Below are 11136 nucleotides of genomic sequence, written 5' to 3'. Positions count from 1 at the left end.
TATCATGATGAAACCTGTATATAAAAATGCCAGGAGGTGTGAATGGCATTATGCCTTTGTAACCCATTACATTCTGGTACATAAGGACAAAAAAAAAATTGCACTATAATGATGCAAAATTAAGAGGACATTTTCCCTCTCTTCCTTCATTGTTATTAAGAGTAATCAGTTCAATTAGAGCCTTGTGCTTTTCTTTTTTATTTCTCAGATCCTCATTCATATTTTTCCCCATGCTGGGTTTTCCATGCTGTTGTCAAGAGATCTGTAGAAACTTTCTTCCCCCCACCCATCAAATCCAACAAAACAATCAAGACAGCATAAGTGTCTGCTAAAACAGCAGGGAATGGGAGATGGGGATAGGGGGAGTTTCATGCCTGGTGTGCTTAAGTAGTTCATAAGTGGGGCACAGGCCTTGAAAAGACCCTCTGCATGGGGGTGAATTACAACGTGTCTTAGTTAACCAGAGGCAAGTGAAAAGAGTTTCCAACAGAGATTATGTCAATGGGGAAACTGATTCCTGCAGCCCAAATGAAGGGTTGTCCTTTTACTTATACCTCTGTGAGTACATTGTCTCCTGATTTACCTGAGCCGCAAGCCAATAGAGATCTTCATTGTAACCCTTCAGGGAGAAGCATTTTTTTGCCCTAAAACACCCAATCCTGGAAATCCAAAGAGGAGATTTTGTCTGAGAAAGCACTGTACCATGGGAGACCCATGTCATCAGTGCAGTGCAAGTGCCAGCACTACAAGGCAGTCCTATGTATACCCCCTGGATGAGGTGAAGGAGAGAGTATTTTTAAAATGACAGCAGTATATTAAATCTTTATTTTATTTTTTAAAGAAATACATATTTACATTTCCAATCTTTGTAAAACCACATGAAGTTGTAATCATCATAAATGGTTTAACAAAGCCCTTGTATTTAAGGTGCAATGCAGTCATTTCAACAGGAATCTGGCCAAAACTGTTACATCAGCATTAATTTTTTAAATGAACCAATACAGTTCTTGCTTCTCAGCAACCTTTCTCCTCTTGGCTAGTAGGGCAGTGTTGGTGTCCAGCGAAGAGATGTATTTGGCTTAACATTTAACAGAATGATGAAACCAATCAAGCTTCCTGTATGTCAGAAGGAACATTCAAGAAAGTTTTATCTTCACAGACTCCCTTTGGTTCGCACCTGATGCTGTGGTCTGCTCTACCCAAATCAATAGGACTTTTGCATGAGTAAGAATGTCCAGATTCCCTTTCCCCTCCCTTCCCTTAGGGGATTAGTTACTTATATACTGAACTGGAAACAAGGCATGGGAGAGGGAAGGTAGCTTCGAGGGTACTGACACGTGTAGCTCCCGGTTGTAACTTGTGGCACATCACAAGATGCACCATGAGTTACAGCAACCTCCCCCACCCACTCATCAGCCATTCCCCTAGTCCTGCCCCACACCCCAGCCTAGCTCCTGTGCTGTCTTTGGGATGGGAAGGGGGAGAAGAGGTAGGAGGGAGCTTGGGCTGGGCTTTGCCCAGCCTGCACTGGAGGGTGGGGTGGGTAGACTGGAACCCCCCACCTCAGTGGGGCTCTAATTCACCCACCCCACCCTCCAGCACAGGCTGGACAAACCCCAGCCCAAGCTCCCTCCCCTCTTTCTCTCCCTCCTATTCTGAAGACAGTACTCAGGGCAGGGCTGGGCTGATGCAGCCTAGCCTTGCTCCTGGCAGGAACTGCCAGAAGTTAATGGAGTTGCTGCACTTCAGAGCACCTTCATCTGAACCATCAGGTACTGAGGGTTAATTTGTTATGTGACTGGGCAATTTTAAAGTACTCTGCAGCCATGCACTTCTGTCAGGGCACAGCTGTACAGCACTTTCAGGAAGCCGATCATGCAACAAAACATCACTTTTGTCAGCACTCTGAGTCAGCTTCTGCTGCTCTGATCTAGTCAAAGGCTATTTTGGCCCCTTATGTAATTTAAACAACCTATTGTCTGCTCTGAATTGCTTACGCTGTTACATTCCCTTAGGGATCACCCTAGCAGTGGACCAGTGAGTGTGCCATATGCTTTGCCTCTGTCCAGTCCCACCTTAAGATTAGTTTTTCCCTGTCCTCATTATACTACTTATGTCCAGAAGGTAGCAGGTGGTATAGAGAATAGATCTTTAAAATGAGCTTTAGAGATGGGTGAAGTAGATGCCTTATGGAACAACTCAGGGAGGTTGCATCATTCTTGGCATAGGTAAGAGAGAGCTTTATCTATACTGATAGAAATGAAAAGCTGCTGAGGATTCCTTTTGGCTCCAGTCAGAAGATGACAATGCTTATGCGATTCTGTAGCTTGTTTGAATCTAGTTTTGGTTTCTGATATAGGCTGGGAATCTCCTTAGAGGCAGTCTGTCATTATGCTTTGTTACACGATGCGGGGAGTATGGTAAGTGCTGTCCAGAGAAGGTCTCTGCTAAAAAAAAAAAAAAAAAAAAAAAAAAAATCCTAATATGTTTCCAAACCTCAAACAATTTGAATCTGAGTCCATAATTTGTGTGAAGGCTGTGGTTGGTATTGTATATAATCTGAGCTGTCTCAGTCCATCCCTTTTCTTAACATGGTTCAATATATGTACGTGTGTGTATATGTATACATATACATATATATCCTAACTTGCTGAACATCAGGATGGGTTACAGGATTGAGCTTCATAACTGCGTCAGCCTGACAAAAAAAAAATTGATCCTAAGCACAATACCTGTTCATTTTTCCTTTGCCATGAATAACGGATGATTATAATGAACAAGCTTCATCCTTTAAAAGAAAAGTATCCATGATGAAAGGGTGTAAACAATTTTTTCAAAGCCAATTAGAATGAAGGTGCCAAGTTCATCAGAGGTTGTACAGACTAATGAATTGTGTTGCACTAGAACCAGTTCTATTTCTAAATGGCATAACAGAAAACATCAGTCACACTCACAGTTTTTTAGGGTAAGCAAGGAGGTAGGCTGCCTGCTTAGGAAGCAACCCACTAAAGTTAGGAGAAACAGGAGACTGGAGAGGCTGGAACAGTTAGTCAGTGGCTACTTGCATTTCTTAACCTGTCCAAAGAGAGAGAAAAACTAGTATTGTCCTTTATGGGCATGTCCACACATGCAAGCACATGCACTTGCAGCAGCTCAAATAGAAGTGGTGCAAATTTGAGCCAGGGATTTTTGCCTCAGCACATGTGCTTGGACATGCACTTTGCTGAGGAGCAAATTGTGCCACTTGGGCCAAAATAACCCTGCCTGGCTCCTCCCAGATCTGCAGCAAGGGGGAGCTAGAGCCCAGAGCCAGCACCTGTGCTGTCCCCAGCAGTATAAAAAGCCACCCTAGCAAGTAGCTCAGGGCTACTAGCTCTCAGGAGCTTCTGGGGCCCAGCCAATTGGTACCTGGGGACACTACCTCTTGTGCCAGCTGGACTGCTGAAGCAGCCTTGAGGGTTCCCTTTACCTTTGACCCATTGCAGCAGTCTGGCAGTGGGGGCTGCTGCCTGGCTGTGACCTGCCCACCTGCCAGACCCAGATGGGGACTGCACAGCCAGTAGAGGCATGTGCTTCTCTGGGCCAGCTGCCAGTAGGCTCTGGCTTCATTGTTGGCCTCTGTACATCACTACTGCCACATGTACCCCCTGCCCAGCCATCTGGGCAGCTATCGCCCGGGGGATGTTCTGGGTGTGGTGGCCTGCTTTTAACTGTCAAAGCATGTCCTCCTAGCACTATCTGGCCAGGAGGTCAGCCACAGCCAGCTGGGTTCAAAGTGCGAGCTCTGAGCAGGCAGGGTCCTGCCACTGGCCTCCCTAGCAGGAATTCTGGTGTTCCCTATTAGAAAACTGAAAAAGCCCTGATAAAAATATCCCAAACTCACTCTGTGAAATACTCTCAAATCCATGTTCCTCCACAAGTAAAACAAAAGACCACTATAAAGAGAGAGAGAGAGAAAGAGTGAGACAGACAGTTATCAGTTGGACAATGTTTAATTGATATAGCTACAGTGTTAAAGCAAGTCTCTTATCATACTAATAAAGTGAACTCTAAATCCATGTTCCATGTTTCATGAATTCATGAATAGATGAATATATATTTTTCTGCCCTCCCACAGGGCCTAGGGCCCCCACACAGGGATTACGGTCCCCCCAACAGGGGATTCAGCCTCCACATGGCTATGGACCCCCAATAGGGGCTACCTCCCCCCAACAGGGACTACCACCCCCCCCGCAAGGCCCTGTTGCTGCTCCACCTGGTCCCATCCCCTACCAGCTGCTGCTGCTGCCCCACCCAGCCCCACCCTCACTCCCCCAGACCCCCCAATGGCTGCCCCACCTGACCCCACCCCCACTTGCACCCCTAAACCCCCAGGCCTTCCCCTGCAACCCAGGCACCATCACTTTAAAGAAAAAAAAAAAAGAAAAAGTCTTTACTTACCCTAGAAGTAGGGGTGGGGGGCTCCAGGGACTCGCAGCAGAGCCCCCCTGGGCAGCACAGAGCAGCAGGGGACAGAAGGGCCTGGGCTGGGGCCATCCCTCTGCCCCACAGTGTGCAGGCGGGGCCCCAGTGATACAGATGGCAGCCAGACTGCCAGTAAGTGCCGGGGCTTGGTGTTTCATTTTTTTTAAACTATGGAGATGCTGGGGGTGAGGCATGGATCGGGGGCCTCAGTGGGGGGAGGGGCTGGACAGGGAAGTGATCGGGGGGGTGGGGGGAAGGCGGGGGAGGGCTCAGCAGGAAAGTGATCTGGGGGGAGGTGGGTGGTGGGACTGGTCAGGGAAGCGACCGGGGGGGAGGCAGGTGGGGGGAGGGGCTGGGCAGGGAAGTGATTGGGGGGGTTGAGGGGAGAGGCAGGGGGAGGGGTCAGGCAGGAAAGTGATTTGGGAGTTGGGGGACAGGTGACGGATGGGGCTGGGCAGGGAAGTGATTGGGGGCCTGGGGGGGACTGGCAGGGCAGGGGAGGGGTCGGGGGGGCTGGGGTACTGGGCGGGGCCAGTGGGGGTCCCCCCATAGTTCCCTCCCCCTTACTTCAGCCCCCTCTCCCCCTTACTTGCTAGCACTAGAGCCCTGGTGCTGAACATGCGGCCTGACAGGCCGTGCGTTTCAGCACCAGGGCGAGGGCCAACCACAGAGATGCTCTGACAACCAGAGTGTCACCGTGAGGGACCCAGCCTCCAGTTGCCTCAGGGCATGGTCTGGGACCATGCCCTGTCTTGCTTTTTTAATCTCTGCTTTTTTTAGACCCCTGGATATCCAGGTGTCTAATTTTCTCCCTGCACTGCAAGTTTGCAGCACGGGGAACATTTTTTTGGTCTTGTGCATGCCTCTTGCCCTGCCTCAAAGGGGTTTGAGATGGGGCAAGAGAAACATGCACTCTCATCTGGACATGCCCTATGTGCTTATCCCAGAAATTTACTTCCAGGAACATAGTATCTTCTGTCTTCCCCTTATTGTGCCCAGTCCTGCAAGCCTTATACACACCTAAGGAGTCCCCATCAAAGTCAACTGGTCAAAGTACCGATTTGCAAAACCAGGTGTTCCCTGTTGACTTGTGCAGCAGGCAGGATAGCAAAAAGAAACAAAAAGTGCAAAAAGGACTGAACTAATCACAGTCCAGATGTCCAACCCTCCCTCCCCCCAGCACTGCTCAATCACCTCCTTCCAGCAGTCATACTAGAGGGGAAAGGACTCTTAGAATCAAAAGAGAGAAAAGGAAAGGCCAGATTCCCTTCCCACCCACTATAGCTTGTGGCCTCTTTCTTGCCTGGAGTCCCATAATAAATTATAAAGACAGCTCTGTTGTTCTAGGCATAGCAGAGAGGTTAATGAGATATATCATCAAGATTGACAGCCTCTCTTGACAACCTTCAGTATGTCTCTTTGATGCTCTCCCTACAATAGTTTCCAAGGTAGTAAATTATCCCCAGACATGAATCCTTCACTGGGAAATAAAGCTGCTATTTGCACTTACCAATTCTAAATGCAGAAAGAAGCAATTTTAGATGATACACTTATCAGGCTCAGCTCAAGAAATAATTCAGGCTTCCAAGAAAGATACCACTTAGGCAGTTTTATTGCTCTAAATGGGATTAAAATTCACTAACTTTTTTATTGAAGCAGCAAGATCCCTGAACATGCTCCGATCAGTAATATTAGATTCTGTGCCCTGTCTAAACTGCTGTGTTCATGACTTCAGCATAGATCTTTTGAAGGGAACCCAGTGCATACTTGAACAAAAGTGAACAACTGTCTGGGGAATAAATATACCTGGCACTGTTGTTTCTCTGTGTCTTTTGTTCACATCATATTTCACACATTTGAGTTGAAGCTGGGGTTTTCTCCTTTGGAGTCTAACTTGTTCAAATTTCATACTCCTGTGAATTCATAATCCTGTCCTTAAGTGACACTATCTGCTGATGTGAAAAGTTAGTGTCACAAGATTCTGACTTCAAGCAAGCAGGAGGGGCTGTGCATTTTAAATCAGAATGTGGCACAGAGATGTAAGAAAAACATCTGAAAATTGATGGGGTGTATCTTACAGTTCTAGGCTAATGTTTACCCAAAAGTTTTACTTTAACTATCTGTTCATCTCTCTTTCATCCTGCAAAACAAAACTATTACAGCCTCCAAAACCTTCTGAAAAGATGTTAAAGTAAGTAGCATTTTCTACTTGGGGTGTACAGAAAGTTCTGTCACACTAGACTCTGGTGCACATCCTCCATTCGTAGGTGGAAAACTCAAGATGGGCTGGAAGGACTGGTACAGGAAACAAGTGCATTCCCATTTCCTTCCTCTCAGTGATAAACTTCTAGCAAGAAAGGACATGACATGTCTTTCAACCTTCCTTAAGACTGTTCAGCATCCATACAGCTGCAGTACGAGAGGGAGACTGGTTAGAATTTTTGCCATCACTTACAAAGTGCACATGGGCACATGCATGAGAGCTGTAAAATGCATAGTTGGATACTTGCAAGGTGGGTGCTTGTATGTACACACCAGTAATCGACAACTATATTGCTAGTGGGGTTCAACATCCAATATAAGCGATATAGTTGATATAAGTTACTGATATTGGGTTGATCTCAGTTACTAAGTTCCTAGGATAAATCACTAGTTTATGATTAAAGGCTGCCTAGGAGAGAGATTGTGACGTGAGGGGTCGCAGCTTTGGAATGTGAGTTAAGTTGGGCACATACTGGTTCTAACATATATTTTATGATGCACCAAGATAGCTAAGGCACAAGACAAAGATATGGCTGTGCCCACTCCCTGCCCACTTTTTGGAGAGGCTGTGTCTGGAATCAGCAGTCTGGCACGTGAGCACCAGGTTTTGACGAGGTGCCTCACATCCTCCTCCTCTGCCCCGGTATGTCAGACCAACCACTCTTATTCTAAGCTGTAATACTTTGGGGCTTCTTTTGCATCTCCACTGAGATGCTTCATCCACCTTTTCTTTTCTCTATTTTTTTACCCTTTGTATGCCATTAGGAGCATATGGCAGGAAAGGGAAAAAAATGGACCCGTTTATTTTAAACATGTTTCTCCAAGGGATTCTGCAGATCAGAGGCAAAGTCCTTTCCCCTATAATTTTCTTTACAAACATCCAATTCTGGTTGCATTCCCTCTGTAGCCAAGTGCTGATGCCTTGATCATGTTTATTTTTCTCTCCATTTGCTTTTGGGACTTCAGGAATTTGCCCTATTTCAATGGAGATAGATGCCATTGTAATGAGCAGCATGCTTGCTCTATGACTTTTATGTCTGGAAAATGTACAACTGCCAAGTAGAACTGGGAGCACATTAAAGAACCTGGCTGAGTATGTCCCTGTTGCTTTCTTGTTTTCTTACTGTCTCTTGGGTACTTCCTTATTCTTTTCAAAATCAGAGATTGACGTAGCTATTTGCTATTTTCCTCCTCATTTAAGAAATGTAAATGTTTTGTGATTGCCATTAGTAATTTCCCATGTTGCTCATTGTGAAAGAGTAAACAGCGATGCGGCAAAAAGAGCCGGAGAACGCCGCTTCCGGAGCCATTACCATAGAAGCTCCAGGAAAAGAAAAGAAAGAAGAGAAGGGGGTCTCAGAAAGGGAGAAGGAAGAAAGAGCGTCTGAAGGAGAAAGTGAGGGAGAAAGAAGATCTCCAGGAGATAAGACACTCACCTCAGGATTTTTCTCGTCGCTGGAGAGAGCGGAGCTCTGAGAACGAGGGGCAGATCTCCAAAGAGGCACCGGAGACGCGGACGCCAGCCACGCTGAAAAGTAAACCAAAAAAAATAAAAAAGAGAGGAGTGAATTGACTCACTCCCACAAGCTTAGTGAAAACAACTGAGTGCTGACCACAAGGATGCAAGGCTTCAGGCACACACCAAATGAAAGATACACACTCAGGATAGCAAAAGTAAAGAGTGAGAAATAACAAGGCTTAAATAGAAAAGCCTGTTCTAAATAAATAAATAATAATTTTTAAAAAGGCAGTAGACAAACCAGAGTTAAAGGGACTTTGTTTACAAAAACCAGGTTCAGTCCAACCAAACTGGTAAAGGCTAAATAAGAACAGTATGTAGATAGAATTACAAAGTTGATATAATTGTTAAAAAAAAAGAAAGGGACCACTTGTGTTTAAAGATAATGAAAGTTTGTATAGTGTTATAAAGACTAAAGATAAAGACAAGTGTTAATCTGCATCTGATTGTGAATATATATATTGGCGAGCGTGTGGGAATAATTGAGTGAAGTTTTCCTCTATAATACCGGGATTCCTAATAGAGACACCCAAAGAGCAAAATAAAACAACAGATATATATATAACAACCCTCCTGACAAGTGACATCATAAAACAGAACATATTATAATAACATCCAAGGCATGGCAGGCGGGAAAGTCGGGGTACTTGCAGTTCTTTGGGAGATTATAAAAGGATACAGAAAGTCAAGGTCCACCATTACACTCGTACAAAGCATGACTTTGGATCACAGTCCGTTGCCAGTTTCCAAGATTAAGAATGAAGGAATCACTCCCCAGAAACCGTACACTATGGGAGTTCTTTGAATGGGTGATGGTTCATGTTTTTCCTAAGGAATAAAAGAATTGTTCTGTTTTCTCATCCAGTTGTTGGACTGTGCTAGATAACACCCCCTTCCCCACTGGTTTTACCATGTCTGTGGTTCCCAGGCTGTATGCTTTCTTCTCAACCCCTTATTATAATGTGGTATGGCTGTACATTATGGCCTGCATTAGGTCTGGCATAAGGATTAGAAGAACAAGCTTGGGTACAACGGAGATAGACCAAAGCTGAACCAAACCTGAAACTTTTTTTCTTGGGGCTCCCAAAAGTTGTGGTCAGCTTTTTTTTTTTTAACCCACCCCCTCCTCCTCCTCGGTTTCTTTTTAGTTTTGCCAGCCACCTCCATTCTCATGATATTCCCAGCACAGGAAAAAAGGCAGGAACTGAAAGGCTTCGGGCAAAGCAGTTTTTGGAAGGCTTCCAGCCTAAATTTGCAGATATAAGTGCTTCATTAAAGGTTTGAGTGAATGTCTAAGCATTTAGCTTTTAATATAAACTGAACCATTAGGCCTATGAAGGTTGCATCACAACCAATATGAAACATCCATCTGAGCCGGGACCCTGTCTTTTTATTCATTTTCTGAAGTGGTTAACATATACTGGAAGAGAATAATGATGATGATAATAAAATGAATTAATGAAGGTGTGGTTTGTCCCCAAAAGCTTGTGATTCTATACATGAGTAGGCTCTTTGTTTCAAAAGAGACGGTTGCTTGATGGTGCATTATAATAATTTAATATTTATTTCCTAGCTTAGTCAAGGTTTTGTCGGAGGTCTCATAGGCAAACAAGATCAGTCAAAACATTACTGCATCACAGAGACTCGTTTTTATATTATAACTGTATCTTTCAGTGTGCCATGAAATATTACAATCTTCAGGCAATGTCCTGTATGCTCCTGTGGCACAATAAAGATTTGTTTTTCTCCTGCTCACAGTTATTGTCTGTCCCCAGTATTTTAGGGACCCATTCACGTACCCTCCCTTTTTTAGCACTTTCTGCCAATTTTAAGCTCTGCCAAACAAACCAGTGATTCTTTCCCTTTATGTGCTAGCTGTGTGATACCAAAATCTAAATATTGATCCTTCTGTAGATTGAGAAATAAAAATGCCTGAGATCATAGAAACATAGTATAAAGGCCTGGGAAGGAGTTCCTGGTTCACTGAGTCAAGCCCTTTGATATTTCAGGCAGCTATGTCATAAATCCCCACAGCCAAAGGACTTATTAGCACCATAACAATTGTAATAGTTATACTTAACAGGAACAATGAAAATGTCAACCTCAAACTCATGCGAGTAGTGAAGGACAGCTTTCTTGGCAACTGGCCATAGAGCCATGAAATCAGGAACCTCTACACATTCCAGACTTGGCTACCACACAACAACTGCAACAAAGCTACTAGAATGAAGAGGATGGGAGGAGGGGGAGCGGATCAGTTCAGTTTGATTGCTATTGCTATGCATGATATATGGGTTAGATGTATGTTTTCAATCACCTGAGGTTGATGCATTTCCCTGAATGTAACTTGGATTATATGGGAGAAGGGGCTGTAAAGAGTCTGGAGTGGGGAAATAATGGTGCTGTAAAGACACTAGAGCCCATTTCCGTGCTAGAGTGGGTAGAATCTGTACCACTGGTGTTTCCAATATAATGGCACAGGGTTAAATATGGGTGCATACAACCATTACGTTTAGATGGACCTAATCTAAAGGTCAGTCTAGTTCACCTGTGGAGGTGAACTAAATTAGATCAGGAATGCATTAACTTGATCCATCAAATACCTGTATGCCATCAAAGTGCATCTCCAGGGCTGGGAAAGCCCAGTCACTCATCTCAGCCCCGAGGCTATGCTCTTCCTACCTGCCCAACCCTAACTGGGATATTTTTAGTCTTCCAAGCCCCCACCCCTGGACAGACAATCCACTGCAGACTCACCAACACCTCTTGCAAACTCACCACCCCCTTCCCAATCCCACTGAACTCTGTCAACACCCCCACCCCCACCCCCGCCGACCCACTAGTCTCCTCTGATCCTTTCCACCTGTCCTTGTCATTTCAGATTACTTACA

At 44.9% G+C, this 11136-nt stretch overlaps 1 long non-coding RNA gene across 1 annotated transcript; it reads right to left on the bottom strand.

The window, feature by feature from the left end:
• Positions 1–859: 859 nt before the first annotated feature.
• Positions 860–8682, bottom strand: LOC149855463 (uncharacterized). Its single transcript, XR_016438490.1, has 4 exons — positions 8163–8682; positions 3884–3935; positions 2955–3075; positions 860–1116 (listed from the first exon to the last, which is right to left on the bottom strand). It is a non-coding gene; the product is annotated as an uncharacterized LOC149855463 (long non-coding RNA).
• Between the last annotated feature and the right edge of the window lie 2454 nt (positions 8683–11136).

Source organism: Crocodylus siamensis, chromosome 11 (assembly GCF_052110815.1).
Source record: "Crocodylus siamensis isolate JL-2025a chromosome 11, ASM5211081v1, whole genome shotgun sequence".
NCBI lineage: Eukaryota > Metazoa > Chordata > Crocodylia > Crocodylidae > Crocodylus > Crocodylus siamensis.
The sequence above is the reverse complement of the archived record's forward strand: the minus strand, read 5'-3'. Positions and strand labels throughout refer to the sequence as shown.